Genomic DNA, 19,156 nt, shown 5'->3' on the forward strand with positions numbered 1-19,156 from the left:
GAAGAGCTTGTTTGACCTTCTGGAATGCAGTCTGGGAATAAGGTTCCCAGGTTAAAATACAACTGTCTTTTGGGCTTCTCTATAAGCTGATAGAGGGGTCATGGAATCTCACTATATCCTGCTATCTAAAGGTGACAAAAGTCTGTAATTTCTAGAAATCTCCTTAGCTATTTTAGGGTCTTGGCCTGTGGAAAGGAAAGAATTCATTTAATTCTTTCTTCCCCCAGTCTTTGGGTTCCCTTAGACACAATAAGGCCTAAGTATTTTACCTCAAGGCTACGAAGTTGTGCCTTAGACCTAGAAACATTATAACCTCTGTCTGTTAGAAAATTCAGCAGAACACAGGTGTCGTGGCTAGAAAGTTCTTATGAGGGGGCACATAAGACTATTATACCATCAACATATTGCAAGACTGACGGGAAAAACTGTACTATTTCCTTTTATCAAATCAGGATTTAGGGACATCCTTGTCTCTTTCTGATAAATAGTTGACAATTTAAAATAACTGAAGGGCTTAGTTCTCCTGTTCCTTAGACCTTTAAGACTACATGCCTGAAAATGCCTCCTATGTTAATCTCCTATCTGATTGGCAGGCCAGTAGGGGTCTTGTATAGGAACTGCTCGTGTTCCAGGAGAAACCAGTTATTCCCCTGGCTGCCTGTCTTTTGGGCCTCCAAAATTAAGATAATATTTGTCTCTAAATGTAATACTACTTGTCTCTCATTAAAAACCAATATTTGATTTAAGAGCAATATTACATCTTTCTAATTTAGTCCATAGGTCTGAGTAAGTTCTCTAAAGACTTCAATGTACATATTAGGGTCATCCAAAAACTTTATTAGGTCTCATTTAATCTGTCTCAGATCACTGAGAAAGACACCTGACCACAGGTAATCCCACATTTGCCATTTACTTCCTTCAAGGGCTCTTGTCTTTGAGGAGCCTGAACAACTTAGCTAAGGGTGGATGTCGCCTCCTGGAGGTTGTACTGATGGCTGGACTAGATACTCCCTCCTTGGCGCCTGGTGGCCAAGGTTTAAAGTTGTCTTGGAAACTTTGTTCTCAGTTTCTACAGGGTGAGGAGTGGCCTCAGGCTTAGAGGTACGGAATGTCTTAAGGGTGAGGCAGGGCCAGGGGTTTAGCTCAGTGGTGCTGCTGCAAGGACCTGAGTTCGATCCCTGGTACAAAAAGGGGGGGCGGGTGAGGTGTCTCTCATTACATTGACACTTGAACACAAGCAAGAATTATTAATGTAAAGAAAACTTCAACATAAGATGATTTTGACTGTTTTCTCTCTTTTACAGTATAATTTTAATCGTGAGATGGCATCATAGTACTTTCCTCTGTGTACTTGGCTTTAGGAGGCAGGCACACCATGCGCAGGTGTAGAGAAATACTGAATTGCTCCTTACTACGTTCCAAAGGAGTGTGAGGTTCAGATATGGAGCTCCTAATTTGAAACAAGAGAAACAAATACGGTGTCCCATAGGTGCCTGCTCGATTCCTGTGCCCCTAGGGAATCCCTCAAGGTTTATTCCACTCCAGGGTAGGTAGCTACGTTCTGGAGAGAGACCCAGGAAAATAAAACTGGGCTGGATATCTACCCTTTACCAGCGCGTGATCTTATCTTCCTCAGGTAACTCATATCCTTACTCCAGTAGGTACTCCAAAGCATGTTACAACTGAATTCGGCTAGAACAATCATGTTTAGAGAAGTATTGCTAGAAAACCAAGAGATTCAAACCACTGCTTTCTAGTTCCTTGAAAGAGAGAGAAAAATAGGGCACTTTTCCTGCAAAAGAGATCACCTCCAGAGATGCTAAGTCAGAGATGCTGCCTTGGGCCCTAGCGTAGAGAAAGCTCTGAGAAATTTCTGTTGTCTAGCCAGTCATTTAGGCAACTTTTATTACCAGCAAGACAAGGCTACTCCTTTAAGGTCCATTTTAAATTCACTAAGTATTTGAAATTCATAGGTCTTCCTAGCAGCCACAACCTACATCGTAAAGACACACTTACCAACTTACGCACACACATGAAGGAAGAGAAAGGTTGACCAAAAAAGTCCCATATTATTCTAGTTAGCATGTAAAAGCAAATGCAAGTTACTGATTGCTATTTTCCCTAGTGTAAGACCAAACAGTTGTTGTGAGTTGTCTTAGTCCGACTTTCTGGAAGGAGGAGTGATCTGATTACAAGGGATTCTCAAATGAACTCCCAACAAGTTGGAGAAAAGTTTAAGGTGAGTTTTTAACTCACTAGCAGAGAAAAAGTCCAAATAAAGTTCAAGCTGGTTAAACATCCAAAAAAATTACTAGATAGCATTTCATAAGACCACAGTCAATGTTCCAAAGTCCATAAGCTATCAGAAAAGGTGTTTTTCTCCCCTACACACATAAATGATGAAGACCATGCCTAGGAGTGGGGAGAAGTTTCGGTAGTTTTTAATCTATGAAAGATTTTTTTTTATATTTGTCTAGAGGTTTGTCCTATTAGTGATAGAGAAAGCAGTTCAAACCTGTAGCTCAACTCTTAACAGAAGCTTAAGAAAGGGCTCTGACGGCATCGTTTCAGATCGCTCTGAGACAGAGGATACCCGATGATCACTGACAGAGTTCCCCTTTCACCTCACAGAGGAGTCCAGATAGGACAAGATGTGGAGATTTTCTGTTGACTACCCTGATGGGTGGTCGGGAGCTAGTTTCTTCTGAGGGACCTTTGGGTATCTGCCAGAGAGTAGCCCTGGCCATGACCCCTCAGTTGTCACCTCAGTTTCCACTAGTTCCCCCACAATCAGAGATCTGTCTCCGAAAGGAACCCAATTGCCCATCTGGTCAACATTCCTCCCGCCACTGGCATCAATGGGAGGGGGGATTCACCAGAGGCAACTGGAGAAACCTGTCCTCTGCTTTGAGAGGGGCAGCTGCCCTAAAGGCAATTACTAGCTGGCAGAGTAACCATCGTTTGTTTACGATTCTATATTGGGCAGATAAAAGCCTGAATTGTCCTTATCTAAGATGATTTTATAAGAGACCCATTTTATAGCACCTTTAAGCAACTAAGTGCAAGTGCAACACATACAAAACAAGAATACAAAGTAATTTTAACAAAACAGTACATAAGAAAAACAAGAAATCTGCAAACACTTAAAACACACAATTTAAAATTAAGACACTTTAAAAATAAAAGCTGAAACAAAGCCCAGAATTTATGAAACAAAAACCAGAATCTATGAAATAAATGGTAGTCTATGAAACAAGTTACAATCTATGAAGCAAAAAGACCAAAGTGAGAACCTAGGAAAGAAAACTTTTACCTCAGTGGGAGACCTCCAAAATGATATAGGGGGAATAGACACAACTCCCCAACCTGCTAGATATCTGAAACAGGAGTTTGCGTTCTCTAAAATCAAAGAATGAGTTCTAGGAACAATAGAGGTTAGGAATGGGAAAACTTTTATTGAGGGAAAGAAAGCTTCTGTTTAAGAGAGACAGAAGGGGGACCAGAAAGTGGGTTGCCCCCCTGGTGATCATTTCTAGCCTACTCACCAGGGAGGGAGGTGCTGTTCCAAGGCTCAGTTGCTCTCACACCCTCTCCTCCCACCAACGCCACATACCACTAGGTGGCGCAAACCAGGATACTAAAGAGATCCAGGCATTTTGCAGCCTTTGGCCCCAGGGCAGCGCAGGGAGCTACTACCCATCAGAGACAGAACAAAACTCACAAAAAAAGCATTCCATTAGAAGGTTGGTTTTATAGAAGTACAATGCAGAACAGTGGTCACTAAAGGTTAGGAAAGGTAGAGGGAAAGGGGATAGAGGAGGTTGGACACAGTCATGTTGGGAAGAATAAGATCTGTGCTCCATGACACAATAGGGTGGTCATAATTCCCAACACATTATGGTATTTTATAAAGTGCTAGAGGAGAGGGGTTTGAAGGGATAAATGTTTAAAGAGAGAAAAACGTTAATTACCTTGATTTGTTCATAATACATGACATATATGTATAGAATTATCATACCGTACCCCAAAGATCTATACAACTATATGTGTCCATGTTTTTAAAATTAAAAGCAGAAACTATCCAAATGAAGTTAATGATTGTTAAGCACCTGTGTGCGCAATGTGCGTCTGTGTGCCTCTGTGCAGGTGTGTGCTGGAAGGGGACAGAGGGGCAGGGATACGAGCAGATGAGTCACTGACCGCTCTCCCACCTCCCAGGCTGGAGACCTCCCCCCACCCAGAGCGTGACCTCATTAACTCAAACATCATGTTGCCGAGACTGGAGGGTACTGTGCCCCCACCATGTTGCCCACCAGACAAGGCAGCCCACCTGGCACCCACCCACCAGTCCGCCAGGTGATTCCTGCCACACTGCATGTACCCAGCCCATCAACCTGGCTCAGCCTCAGTCCAGCACACACCCACCCAGCCAGCATGCTCACCGCCCCGTTCAGCTTGCCGTGGATTCTGGAAAGTCCCAGACTGCTGCAGCCAATTCATCGGGGGTTACTCAGACCTTCTAATCTGTGTTACACAGTCATTATCTGGGGCTATTGATATTGGCTTTAATCAGTAATGACAATCCTCGCATAAAATATTTAATAACCTTTCATAACACCAGAAATTTGATTAAGGTCACAGAGTTTTTCTTGGATTTCCACGTGGACTCCTGAAAGCTCAGCTGGGTTTATTCCAAGCAGAGGTGAATACACTCGACCCAATTACCGGCCGAAGGCGATGGAAAATAGCAAAGTCATAGTCAGCCACTCTTGCTCCCCTGAAATGCTCAGCAGCAGCTCCTGGAAATGGGCGAAGGGCTAGACAGATGAGTCACACAAAAAAGGAAATACAAGTGGCAACAAATCTTGGGAAAATAATTAGCCTCACTGGGAATCAAGAAATAATCATTTAAATCAGGCACTGTTCCTTTCATCAACCTGGCAAAGATTCATCTGACAACTATAATTCTGCTGCCGTTGGTACTAACAAATTTTTTTTTTAAAAAGTAAATGTGTCTGGGCCATGACAGCCTCGTCTGCCTCACTCTTCCTGCATCTGAAAATGCACAGAATCACTTCTCAGCCTACTGCAATTGTGTGGTAGGACACGGAGCTCTATTTTCATTCCTTCTGTCACCACCAGCTACAGAAAAGGGCCAGAAGTAGAGCTCTAATCCAAGATGGGCAGGACACAGAGGCCCCTCTCTGCCCTCAGTGATTGGGCAGGGACAGGCGCCTGACCAAGTGCCACCCTGTGATCTTTCAGCCTGGGGTAAGAAAGAACAGCTTCCGTCCCTCTCCAGTGGACAAGCTGGAAGGTGTGACCAGGGACAGCCAGCAGTAGCCAGGCCCTCTCAGCTCACTATGACACAGCATGGGTTTTTATAAGCCAAGGCCTAGGGTAACAAAGACCTGGCTGGTCTCCCTATTATACACAATGGCAAACAGGTACTCAGGTCACATCCTTCAGGAACAACGGTAATTTGCCTGAGTTCCCATCCCGGCCATCATAAGAACAATCTAAGAAAGCCAACCTAAGCATGAAACTGGGCTGTCATATTCCTCTGTGGGAGGGAAGAGGAGCAGTGCCTCTCTGTCAGAGAGCTGGGATGGTGGGCCAGAGAATACCTTTCCATAAGAATTCAAATTATTGCTTTGCACCACCATTCTGAGCCTCAACACCACTAACCTACTGACTCAAACTAAAGGCTAAAAGGTTTAGATTCTGAGAAGTAATCTCCAAACTTCTAGAAAGCCCTTTAGCTGTGCCACAGTCTGGGTCTGGAGTGTTCCCCTGAGGCCCATGTGTTAAAGCTTGGTGCCCAGCCTGTGGCACTCGTAGGAGGCAATGTAACTTTTAAGCGGTGAGGCCCAGGAGAAGGATTTAAGTCCCCTGTATCATAACCTCAAAGGGGCTTGTGGGGCCCCAAGTTTTTCCTTTATTCCCCCACACCCTGGCCATGGAGTGAACAGTTTTGCTACACTGTGTGTTCCTGCCATATGTGCCATTTCTTGCCTTGTAAGACTCCTAAAAGCAATGGGTCCACCCAATAGTGGACTGAAACTGCCAAAACTGAGCCCAAATAAACCTTTTGTCTTTATAAGTTGTTTTACTTGAGGTATACGTTACAGAAATAGGAAGCTGACTAACACAAGGTGTGGGAAGCCAAGAGAAAAATAAAATTACTTTCATGGAGCTCCTTTTACCAAGTGTAAAGAAAACAGTAGAAACTCCTTCCTACCCCCACCACTACAGTCCACCCCATTCTACAGCGATGGGCTCACAGGCAGGCAGGACTTAGAAAAGCTCCTGCTGTGCTGGCAGACTTGCATTTCTCTCCCCTACAGTCGGCCTCCCTGAGTTCAAACTCTGCCTCTCTTACTTAGTAGTTCTATGGTCTTAGGCACATTGCTTAATCCCTCTCTGCATCCTCTGAGGTTAAATTAAGGAATGTTTTCAGGAGACTAGTCCAGCACTTGGCACCAGGGGACATTTCAGATAAATAATAGCCATCATCATTAATAATTGTACCAGTGATCTAACAATGCAGGTATAAAACAGATGGGTAGGGGATACCTGGTGAGAAATGGCTTTAGCATTTGAACAGATGGCCTGTTGATATTTATGGCTACCCTGATCACATACTGATCCTACTTTATGGATGCATAAACTGAGGCCAGAATCAAAGTGCTTGCCCCTAAACCCCGATCTCTGAAAGATAAAGAAAGCAGGGCCAAAGGTCCCACACCCAGCTTTCCACCCTGGAGAGAACACACCATTCTTTGAAGAGCGCTGGTCAGAGAATTCACTTTATAAGTATAATGTGAGACAGGCGGCACTGACATCCCCACCTTGCAGTTGAGAAAACTGCGAAGCTACAGAGAGGATAAGTAACTGTTCTGAGGTCATACACCGCAGCAAGAACACTGTCAAAGTCCCAAGCCAGTGATATTAATAAGTCATTCTACTGCTCTCTCCACTCCCATGAAAAAGCTTTTGTTCTTGCCTGGCAGCAAGGCAGAATTTAACAGGAGCCAGTGAAACGGTGACCGGGGGAGAAGAAAGGCACAGACCCCAGGGGAGCAGGGCCATGAGGATGACAATGACCCATCCCGCGGACACTGTATTTCTGCTCTAGAAGGGACAGACACATCACACAGCACACCGACACCTGCTCTGCACAACCAGTTTCACAGACTGGGCTCAGCTCGCACACTGAGGACTATTGCGGAGGACCTGTGGACATCATTCACTGCCGCTGTGTCCTCCTGTTCCTTCTGATGCTGCCTGCTCTACAAGACAGGCAGGCTCAGGGACAAGAGACCAACTCCAAAGAGAAACACAGCCTCACTCAAAAAGAGACCAGCTAGAGCAAGGGTGACCCACCAAAGGAGGCCAGGGCCTAGGAATGCCTGCAAAGACACCCTCAGTGGGTAACTCACCTTCACCCTTCCCAACCCTCAAAAGGCTCAGTTCAAGGCCCACAGGACCGAGGGGAGGAGGAAGACGGTGCCCGCTTCGCAGAAGGGCAGCACATGGTCCAGCAGGGAATGAGACATATTCACAGGACCCAGGGTGTGGAGAGCAGAATCAAGGGCCAAGCTGTGGAGCTCAGAGGATAGAAATCACAGCCTTCTCCGAGACCCACCACAGTTACTGGTGACTTGGACAGTTGGCTTGCTGGTCACAATCACCTGCCTCTTCTCCCAGGGGATCATGGGCTGACATCCAGTCCAGGTGGCACGGGAAGTGCCAGCCCCGTGGGAGTCAGGTTTGGGCTGCTACCGCACAGGATTTAGCAGAAGCACAACACCTTTGGGGAATCTGCGAAGACCCTGGGGCTGCTGCGTATCTAACCATTCACCCATGACATTCTGGCCCATGCCTTTCTGCTGTGGGTCACAGGAGCCAGAGTCACCACCCCACCTGGCCTCCTAGTAGGACCCCATGTTCCCAGAGCATCAGGATTCTTCTCAGAACAAGCCTGGTCCCAGTTTTCTATGCCTCCCAGATGGCTTTTTCCTCCTTGCGTGCTGCAGCAAGACAGGCCATCATGTACTTTACAGCCTCCCTCGGGCTAGCCCTGCATCCCAGACCAGCCCTCTTTTCTGAAGTAGGGAGCGAGGGATGTTTTCAGTTTTAATGGCTGCAGTTAAATGTTTCATAGGCAAAAACTGAGGCCAGATCACTTTATAATCATTCTTCTGGCTCCTGCATAATTGATGTCCCTTATGCACTTTTCATGATCTAATTTATCTACCTTCTAAAATATTGTGTAAAACCTGAGTCCCATCTGTAATGATCTATGTCCCGCTGTAAAGCCTAGGAAAGGATTTGCTACCAAAGCTTTGTTTGTGGGCATACACTAAGCTGTGCTAGGTGGAGGCAAGATTGTTTCCACGATGGACAGAGGCATGCAAATCTAGCCTGAGCTTGGAAAACACAGCTAGGGAAGAGGCTGGGGTAGGTGGAATTCCCTGGAAAGACCTTCCCTGAAAAGAGAAGGTGGAGACTGAGGGAACACAGGGGACTTCCTAGGCGCCACTACAGAGAGATCACCTGTGTGGCCCATCAAATGTCAATGATGACAGCAAAAGTAACAGCAATAATGATGGCAGCTACCGCGCTATTGAGACCAGTTGCCGGGCACTGTGCTGGCACTTTCTAAGCCAAAGTAAGGTACGATAAGGACAGTCACCACTCTCTTCTCACAGATAAGAGAGCTGAGGCTTCGGAAAGTACGGTAAGTCACTTGCTTGAGGTTCATAAACGGGGATGATGCCATTCAAACCTGAGCCCTTGGATCCAGAGCTCAGGCTCCTAACTTCTGCACCACTCTACACCTCCAGGTGGATCTGCCTCCTAAAAATTGTCTGTCCCGTAAGCCTAGAAACCCCTGAGTTTCAAGAGCCAATAAGCAAGACTTATAGACAGTGGTTACCAGACTCACTTAAAGAAAAAAAAAAAGACATCTAATACTATGTGACTCTCAGATAAACAGCAAATAATTTTAAAATGTTATTCATTCTTTACTTGAAATTCAAATGTAGGGCTAAGGGTGTGGTTCAGTGGTACAGCATTGGCCTAGCATACCCGAGACCCTGGGATCAACCCAAATACCAAAAAAGAAAAAAAAAAATCAAATGTAACTGAGCAGCTTCTATCTTACCTGACAGTCTTGGCTGGGGATACTCTCAATGTGTACAGGTCTGTCATGGCATCTTTGGGACCCCAGAAGATTGCACTCACAGAACACAGCCTGCCTGGGAAACAAGGGACAGCCTCATTGTGAGTCAGATCTGGCTGGCAGAGGGCCGCAGAGTGAGAGCTACAGAGGAGCACAGGATCCCAGCTGGTCTGAGATGGGGCAGAGAAGAGCCACAGGAAGAAACAGAGGCTGCCCTCCCAGCGCAGCCACTTACCTACTGCGAGGTCCACAGCCTGCACTTCAGCTCCTGAGTGCAGCCAGAGACCCCAGGATGGAGCCCAGCAACTAGAGAACAACTCCAGGGTTGGCCCAAGCTCACACCAAGTCCATCTCCCAGGAGACACTGCCCAGAGCCCAGACCCGCTGTCCAGATGCTGATCCAAACCAAAGCAACTCCACACACACACATCCCCTCCCTGGGAGCTGCTGTTCCCACCCATACCCTATCTCTCCCTGGGGGTCCTGCTCAGCCCTGTCTTCTCTAGGAATCCACCTGCCCCACCTACCAATCTCACCCCTCCTGCACATCCTTAGAATTTATCCCTTCCGGCAAACATCTACACATTTATTATTTACTATGTGCCTAGCACATAGCCTGGGAACAGTTAGTGCTTGTTGAATGAAGGAATGAGCGTTACTGTGGTTCTGCCCAACACCCTCATTATATATGCAGTTCCCCAGCAGAGGGAACCCAGGGCTGTCCGAAGCGGCAGAGTGAAGACCCATCAAGAGAGGCCCACAGGTGACTCCTGACGTCCTCATCGCTCTCAGCCCAAGGCCTGGCTCAGAGTAGACTCAACTACACTTTCCTGGAGCAGTGGCTACCCATGAGGAAGACAGGGACACGGTGGGAGAATCCAGACCTGGCCACGTGCCTCTCTCCTGGCTCCACGCAGGGCTTGGACATATCACGGACATTCTTCCCTTTGGTTTCCTTCGTTGGAGAGCCAGACGTGAACACCGAGCTCTGAGTGCTGGGATTATGCAGCGATTATGCCGTCGTTGTAACGCTGTATCTTACACCTAGAGGCACACAGAAGGCTGGGCGCATGGTCACCTTAAAGCTCAGGTTCGTTGCATGTTCCACCTGCCCCAGCAGCCTCCCGAGCTGGGGCCGGCCTTGCCCCGACAGTGATAAACTCCCTCCCTGTGAGCCCGGCCATGGGGCACTGCTCACATCTCTGTGCTTCTCTTAAGTCCAGTTGCCCCGAGTTGAGGCCAAATAAACATGGATATTCTCTCTCACTGCAAGCACAACACCTCAGTCAATCTCCTGGCACCCGAACCAGGTTCACTGTTCTTGTGTGGAATTCCACAGATGCTTATAAACACTTCCATTACTTCTGAAGTTTTATTTATGGTTTTTGTTAAACCTTTACTTTGAAGTTTGCCATTTGAAACATCCCCTGACTGAGCGAGATTTATTCGGGTTCCTCTCACAGAAGCTACCTGTAATGGACAGAGCTAAAATCAATTTATAGGCCTCAAGAGCAGCTGACAACTCATTTTTATGAGAGGAGGGTTTTCTCAGGAAAGGGGCTGCAAATATTGCCAACCTAGCATTCCTCCAAGAGGCTACAGCACAGGGCACCTTCTCTGTCCTTCCGAAACCAGCTCAATCAAAGCAGCACTAGAACTGCTTCTCACCTGGCCAGAAATGGAAATGGGCACACCAGACTCAGGGGGCTCAGTGTGCCGGGCAGACATGCGCTACAAGTCAACCCAGTGATTGGAAAGGGGCCAAGAGAAGAAGTAGGGGGGCAGTAGCGGAAGTCGGGGGGCAGTAGCGGAAGTCAGCCATGTTGCAGATTCATTCAGTGTTCTAAACGCCCCGTCTGAAGGAAGCCTTGCCCACATCTTTTCAGGCCTTGTCAAATAAATTAGGAAATCTCTTTCTTTGAAGATCAGTGGTATAGAAATGACTTTGAACTCTTAATATCAGGCATTAGCTAGATAATGCTAGGTTTTATTAAGAATGAAAAGAATTTACCAATTTTCTTCCAGCAATTCTCTCTGGACTCCCCAAGGAAGGTAATCACTAGATAATTGCTCAACGACTCTTCAGGTCCATTCAAATCTACTGAATTGTTTAGAGACGGAAAAGGCAGAAGTCCCTTAAGGGACTCATTACTAAAATGCTGGGACCTAAACTTGGCAAAAGACACAATGCTGGAAAAAGTCGGGATACCAGAGAAACTGGGTACATTAGTTAGTGCTGTGAAAATAAAATACCATCCATTTGAGTGGCTTATATATCAGACATTTGTATCTCATAGTTCTGGAGGCTGAAGTCCAAGATCAAGGTTCTGGCTGATTCTGGTTCTGCTGAAGGCTCTCTTCCTGGCATGCAGATGCCTATTTTCTTGCTATGTCCTCAAAGGACAGCGGGGACTCTGGTGTATCTTCTCATAAAGACACTAATCCTATTGAATCAGGCTCCAGTCTCATAAAGACACTAATGCTACAGGATCCAAGGCCCCATCCTTTTTACATCATTTAACCTCAAGTACTTCCTTAGTGCCCCCACTGCCAAATACAGACACACTGAAAGTTAGGGCTTCAACGTTCATATTTGGGGTGGACATAGGCATTTGGTTCACAACACTGGTTTGCCACAACTTGGATCCCTGCTTTCAGGAAATCCCTCTTCTGGGTTCCATTTCCTACCCACACTGGGTGGTCCAAACCTGGCCATGCTCCCTGCCCTTACTGTCTACCTCCCTGCCCCCTCAGGACACTCTGTAGGGGCCCCCAGAGGGGCCAAGTGCCTCTTCCAAAACCACAAATCTGAGTCCTTCCCCTGATCAAAACTTCAGTAGCTCCCCTACCACACAAATAATTAGGTCTGTAATTCAGAAAATTATCATATGCATGATCAAAAAAAAAAAAACCTTGGAGTCGGGCAGATCCACATGCAAATTCTGGCTCTGACTTTGAGTAACTATGTGATCTTGGGTAATTTATCTATCCCTGCTAAACCTCAGGTTCCTCATCTGTAAATTGGAGAAATAACAGTTCTTACTTTGGTTTGTGGCAGAGACAAAGAAAAGGAATGCTGGGAAGTACTTAGCAGAAAGCCTGGCACTGAAAACTGGAAGAAAAAAATTAGTCCTGATTTTCAATACACAATTTCTATTGACCTCTTAGTGGTCTCATCCTATCTGGTGACTTTAATACCATCTAAAAGCAAATGGCCCTTAAATTTATAACTCTAGCCCTGATCTCTCTCCAGAATTCCATACAAAAAAATCCAGCTGTTGGATGTATATGCTGAAATATCACAAAAATAAAATATCAAGCAAAAGACATCTTCCATGTTGAGACTAGAAGCAGCTCTCACCACTCACGACCCCCTCCAGTCCAGGCCACTGTCACTCTCCCCTAGGGGCTGCAGTAGCCTCCTCCCTTTCTCCTGACTCCAACCCTGCCCCGGAAGTGGTCAAGTTTTCACACAACACACAAGACGACACTTTTAAAACAGCAGCCACATCACGCGGCTCGGCCGCTCAGAACCCTCTAGAGGCCCCAGGTTGCTCAAGGCTGGCCCACTGCTGTGCCCTCCATCCCTCAGCAGTGGCCACACTGGCCTCTTTGTGTTCCTCAGTGCACATTCCCACATTAGGCTCCCGGGCAACTGCTACTTCTTCGGCCTGGTGCACTCTCCCTCAGACGGCAGCCTGGTTAATTCTTTACATCCTTCTGAAAGTACCCAGAAGTCTTCTTTCCAAAAAGTTCGACTCTGCTACTCTGGTCAAAATTGCAACCTGCGGAGGTGCACACACACGCACGTGTACACACACACACAGACACAGTGTTCCCATCCCTTTTCTGTTCCACTCGTCTTTTCCTTGCACTTCCATCTTTCTAACATACTATAACATTATTTACATTTACGTTTTTAATTGTCTCTTTCCCCATGTTAGACTGTAAACTCACAAAGGTAGGGTGTTTCTCTTTCATTTACAGCTGTGTATCCTATCCCTTCCCTAGCACAGCACCTGGCACAGTAGGCACACGGTAAATGCTTGTTGAATGAATGCAAGTCCACCCACTAGCTCACACATTCACTGCACAAGATCCCAATCCACTTTCCCAGGACATCCCTCTACAGGACCTCTCACCCTGCCCTGTCTACCCATCGATGTTGTGAGTGCCCTTTTCCCAGAAGCCTCGTCCACCCCAAGCCCACCAGTGGACATCCCTCCACAGGCCAGTTCTCCTTCTCCCCTGGGACATCTTGGCATCCTTGCAGCTTCTCCAAGCCTGTCCTCTGGCCATCTTCCACCCTGCTGGGCACCATCATGGGTGAGAGTCTGCCCTCTGGTTTTGCTACTTCTGAGTCCCTCCTTTCCTCCCCTGCTTTGTCAGGCACAGCTCAGCTGTTCCAGAAAGATTTGGGAGTCAACTAGCATTAACTCCACCCACCTGTAACTTTACAACTCCAAAGTAGAACCTAGTTTTGGAGAGTCAGCTAAACTCTCCTCTTGAGACAAGAGGGGCAGGTAATGAATGACACCGTTACCTTCCTCTCACCTGGCTCAGAACTTCACCAGCGGGGCCAGAAGAAACAACACTGCCCCTCCCCAAACTGACACTGCCACAACGCAGCCCAGCTGCAGCCTCCCATCCAGTGTAGCTGCTCTGCGACCCGCTCCTGTTCCCCCAGCAGCATCCACGGAACTTGTTCCTTCCAGCCTATGAAAAAAAATCCCATTCATAACTATGTGAATTCAGGAATAGAAAAAAAATACATTTGCTACAAACATGGGGGTCTACATGGCACCATGCACCACCTGGAAGGGCTTTTAATCCTTGAAGTATTAAGTCATATAGTCAATTTCTTACTTCAAAACAGCAACGAGACATCCCCTACATATCCACCAGCCCTGCCCTGGGAAAACAGGGCACACACCACCTGTGACACCCCAGAGTTCACGTGTCCGCAGAGGTGTCTTATCCATGTGTGCCCACGTAGGAATTCACACAAAACAACACCCACGTTCCAAGACTCAGGCTGACTCTCGATGACCCTAGCTCCCACTGGACAAGGGCATCAGCAGCACCAAGGTCAGGTGAGGAAAGCAAACTTCCTGTGGGAGTCACATTCTCTCACCTGCTCATCTTCCTAGAGGATAATGCAATGGAAGTCATGGAAAGTTCAAAGAGAGGCATTGACCACATGGCCCAAAGCTGCCATCTAAGTTTTATTTGCTCATTAATGGGATCAAACCTCTGGGAAAGGAATAGGAAAAGCTAAATGCCAGAGAGTGCCAGGAACACCACAAAACATGGGCTCTGAGCAAGAGGGGAAAGGTCGCAGCTCTGAGGACAAGGCTCTCAGAATCTTCCTCACTGATGGGTTGTCCTTTCTGGCTTTGGGGCACAGATTTGGAAAGGCTTCCTAGTTCCTTGGAATTCTACAAGCGCTCTTCTCATGAGGGAAGGAAAACATAACATAATAGGCATGTTCTTAATGACCAACCACTGCCAAAGAACAGTGGTGATCAAGGTCCACCCAGCAGGCTCTTCTTCACCCTGGACCAGCCAGGGGACCACCCTCCAGGTGCAGAGGTAAGATACCCTAACAGAGAGTTATTTCAGTGACAACTAAAGTGACACCAGGAACTCACACAACCTCTCAACTCCTGCTATGTCATCCCTAACATGGGGAACACCTCACTCCCTGCTGCAAGGGCTTGGGGCTGGTACAAAGCACTGTGCGCTCAGGGAGTGCGTATGGAGGGAGGCACTAGGCTGAGTCTGATTCTTTCAACCCTGTGATATGGGAACTACGATCCCCATTTTAGAGACTGGAAATCTGCGGCTCAGAGTCTAAAGCCCAAGTCTAAAATCTCACAGCTACAGCATAGCAGAGTCACAGCTAGAACCCAGATCTATGCCAGAAGTTAAGCTTTTTAAGTCACAAATGACCTGACTTGATTCCACACAGTGTCAGGCCCAGCACCAGCACACACTGGCTGTGGAGGCAAAGCCCATTCTCTGGGTCTCACATGTCTCGACTGTAGCCCCTCAGTTATAGCTGCCTTGTGGCCCGGTGCTGTCTGAGTTAGCCCCAGGTTTATTCTTTTCCCCTCTGACCAGGAGGGAACCACAGGAGTGTGGAGGCCATTGCTCAACCCTCTAGCACTCTATCCGGTCTTTAACTCAGAAGAGGAAAAGAAAGAATATTTTCCTTCACAATTTCCTCTCGCTTGAATATCATATTTCCACGAGGTATTGGGTTTGTAGAAGCCTGGTTCCCCAGAGGAATTCCCAAGAAGCCATCTGCTGGTGTGCTTCTAAGACACCTTGGCGCATAGAATGTAGGACAGTAATCAATCACACAAATGGGAGCTGCTACCTCTTTCCCTGGGAGATGGGTGTGCTCAAGGGCTGCATCAGGCAGGCACTGATGTGGGCTCTGCAGATGCTCTGGCCATGTTGGGGTCATCTCTGACTCGGGTCTGGTCTATCCAAGCCAGCAGCCTGACCACGCTAAGGCCAGAACAGGCCTTGGGGTAGAGAGTCATGCTTACGTCAGAAATGCCAAGGGGTCGCCACTAAGTCTGAGCCCAAGGCCGGTGCCACCCCAGATACAGTCAGGGATGTAGACATAACACCCACAGGGGTCGAGTCACAAAGTTATTCCCAGGAGGTCAGCTCGGAAGTGTGGCTACACAATGCTGCACTAACCCTTGGGTTGACTTCCTGGCTGCAGCAAGGTCTGCATGGGCAGGTTCTGTGTTCCGTCTGAGCCACCGCAGGCCACACTCAGGTGGGTCCTCTAAATGTGTCCTCCTTTCTAGGATGGGCACTGGTTCCATTTATCACAGAGGGAATCAAGGCAGCATGTATTAACTAACGACGAGTGGACAAACCAGCTCTGAAGTAGCCTCACATCTTCTCTATGAAAGCCCCAGAGAACATCTGCTCACCCACTTAGTTCTGTCCATGGAGAAACCTTAGACCCTGAGCGATGTGAGGACTTGTCCAGGCACACACTATGAGGCCTCAAGTCAGCGCCCTACACAAGCATTCCCCAGAACTTCACAGGGCCCGCCCTTGTTAGTCTGCAAGGAGAAGAGGAAGACATCCGCCCCGGAGCCAAGCAAGCTCCACCTCTGAAATGGTTCCTGCTGATCCTTCTGTTACTCTCCCAGCTCTGGGGGTTTCTGTCACATGTTGAGGCCATCACTAGTGCCTTGACAAAAAGATTCTCAAAACTGGAAGAATTGCCTTTACTATTTCATCCCCATATGCAAAAATAAGGCAATCAGATCAGCCGAGCCCATGAGCTGCTGCAGGAGAGAGGGGATTTGACAGATGGAGCATTTCTGCTCACATCCTGTCCTCCTGGCCCCAGGTAAGCTTCTTTTGGCAGTGAAGGTGAATGTACAGACTGGCCATCCAGCCAAACACTCCAAGTCAACCAGGAAGCAACTGGTCTGCAAACTCAGGTCTGCGAGCAGCTCCCACAGAGGGACGTGCTACACCACGCCGGTAAACAGACACATGTGTGCTCTGGCTTGAGAAGGCCTGCTTAAGGCTCGGAGGAAACCACAGCAGGCCAGGTGGTATACGCCCTGCCTAAGTTTCAGTGTAGAAGGAAATTCAGAGCTAGTGAGTATGTATGGTAGTTTGCAGAAGAATATAGTGATCAGAATGCCCCAAGGTTTACACACAGAACAGGAGACTCCCAAAGTGTTTTCATAGGCTTTCTGTAACAAAAAGGAATAGTGGCCAAGTAAGTTTAGAAAACACAGGATTAAAGAAAGTTGAAGGGCTGGGGCTGCAGCTCAGTAGTATAGCACTTGCCCTGAATGTGTGAGGCCCTGGGTACCATCCCCAGCACCGTAAAGGGAAAAAAAAGAGAAAGTTGAAAGCACTTCTGGAGCCTTTGAAACGCTCACATTTTTTGGGACTCTCCAAGAAGGAAGCACAGAATGTGGTATTTCCCAATATTCAGTTGCCAGCATCTTATAGGACCAACAGGACCTTCTCAGAGTGGGGGAGGCAGACAGGAGCCAGGCAGCACATACTGGTATTACACTGTTGGCATAGGCAGCTTTCACAGTGCACCTTACAGGAGCAGTGCAGTGAAACGGTGTCTGCTGTGGTTTGGGTCTGGAAAGCTACCCCTGTCACCAAAGCCTTATGCACTGAGAGGCAGGGCCTGTGGAAAGTGACTGGATTATGGGGCACCACAGGTGGGGCCTGGCTAGAGGTGGATCATCGTAAATGTCACCGGGAAGGGCATATCTCCCTCCTCAGGTCCTCCCTTCTCTTGCTTCCTTCCATGATATGAGCACCTTACCCTTTCCTGTGCTCTTCTGCCATCCTGTTCCTGCCTTGGAGCTGGCCAACCACACAAGGACTGAAGTTTCTGAAAACGTGGGCCAAAATAAATCTCTCTTCCTTTAAATTACGTGTCTCTTATCCCAGCAACAAGTGACTCCAACCGGATCTAATGAGGTTGCAAGGAAAGACACAAACATTCATAGGAGTTAAGTCCCTGTGAGGAGTTGGGAAACTCCACCTCCTCTTCTGCTAGGCCTAAACTCCACACCTGGGAACGACCCCAGGGAAAGAGGGAGGCACAACGCTCCAAACCTAGGGCTTCCAGGGACCTAGTGTGGTGGGACAGTGCAGTACGCACAGCAGGAAGGGAAAAGTGTGTCCCCGTCTGGTATTTCACGGGGTCTCCCCTGACAGCCCCTCAGAATGGACTGAACCCTGCTCTGGGAAGCAGGCCTTTCTTCTTTCCCTGGTCACCTATCCTTCTATTCTGCTCACCAACCCTACCCCTTTGGCCATCAACCACTTTCCAACGAGTCCCTTATACAACTCTCCCTCAGTCAAGCAACCAACCCTTGTGTAACAACAGAAAAATCCGTGCTACTGGATTAACAAAGACAAGCAATTTTAAGGAATTGTGGAAAATAACAGTGCCCCCCTCCCTTGCTCCACTGAAGAGGGGGCCTCGTGGAGCCCAGGGCTGCTCCGTCCCCATGACAACCCATGCTCTTCTCAGTCCTCCTTAGGCATCCGTTCAACCACGCCCTTCCCTCCCTCATTTGCCTGTCCCCTCAACGAGTGTCCTCATCTCGGCCCTTGCTGCTTCTCTCTGACTAGGAGTCCACCTTATCCCTTGGACAATACTCTGATCCCCAAACATGCCCCAGCTCTCCAGTCTCCCCCAGTTGCCCCAGCTGTGTTCCTGCTGCGAACCTCGAGTGAGTCAGTTGGCTCTCAGGCTCCTGACCCCTACGGAAGCCCAGACATGCCAATCCTCCCGTCACACACCTGTCATCCAGCAGCGGTCCTGGCCCTAGGTCCTCTCCCGAGACCAGCCAACATTCGTAGGTGGGCCACAAGCGCAGCCCCCCAGCATCCGCGTCTAAATCCCCGCTCCCACGCACAGGCGCGGCCCACCCCTGAAGCATGCGCAATGCACCCCTGTCTGCGGCGGGCACATTCCAGCCCCTCCCACCGTACGCACCAAGGGCAGGTGCTGGAAGCCAGCGCCCCTTGTATTCTTCGGTGATTTGCTCCTTCAGAGGTTCTGCTCCTCGGCTGAAAAGTGGCAAGAATATTTTAATTCATACACTTTGGGATTCCAAAAGATAAATTCTAGAAATTCAGAGTATTCTAATGTTTGTAATTCAGCTCATCCGGCCCCCTGGGTTTGGGGGCGGGAGAGTAAGAATGAGAAGAACAAAGGGCGCTGCCGTGCTGAGAGAGGGGTCCCGGGCATGCAAGGATTTATTTTTTATTTCATTTTGAATACCAGATTTTATTCTTGGGAACAAATGTAACTTCCTCACCTAGGTGAGTCCTAGGCATGGCTTTATTTTAGCTGAAAGATGAGACAAGGGTTGTAGAGAAAACTTCCATGAAACTGCACTGAAATGAATGCAAGGAAGTGGAAGAGGAAACTACTGACTCACC

At 47.9% G+C, this 19,156-nt stretch overlaps 1 protein-coding gene across 1 annotated transcript in view; it reads right to left on the bottom strand.

Moving 5' to 3' along the window:
* Fstl4 (follistatin like 4) overlaps positions 1-18,467 on the bottom strand; it is a 525,946-nt gene extending 507,479 nt beyond the window's left edge. Inside the window, exons 1-5 of the mRNA XM_019209874.2 lie at positions 18,437-18,467; positions 17,523-17,672; positions 11,199-11,288; positions 10,072-10,231; positions 9,170-9,263 (exon numbers count right to left, since the gene is read on the bottom strand). The gene's annotated coding sequence lies outside the window, so the exon portion shown is untranslated. The remainder of the gene's footprint in view (positions 1-9,169; positions 9,264-10,071; positions 10,232-11,198; positions 11,289-17,522; positions 17,673-18,436) is intronic.
* Between the last annotated feature and the right edge of the window lie 689 nt (positions 18,468-19,156).

The sequence above is a fragment of the Fukomys damarensis genome, unplaced genomic scaffold (genome assembly GCF_012274545.1).
Source record: "Fukomys damarensis isolate Sample0158 unplaced genomic scaffold, DMR_v1.0_HiC HiC_scaffold_9, whole genome shotgun sequence".
NCBI lineage: Eukaryota > Metazoa > Chordata > Mammalia > Rodentia > Bathyergidae > Fukomys > Fukomys damarensis.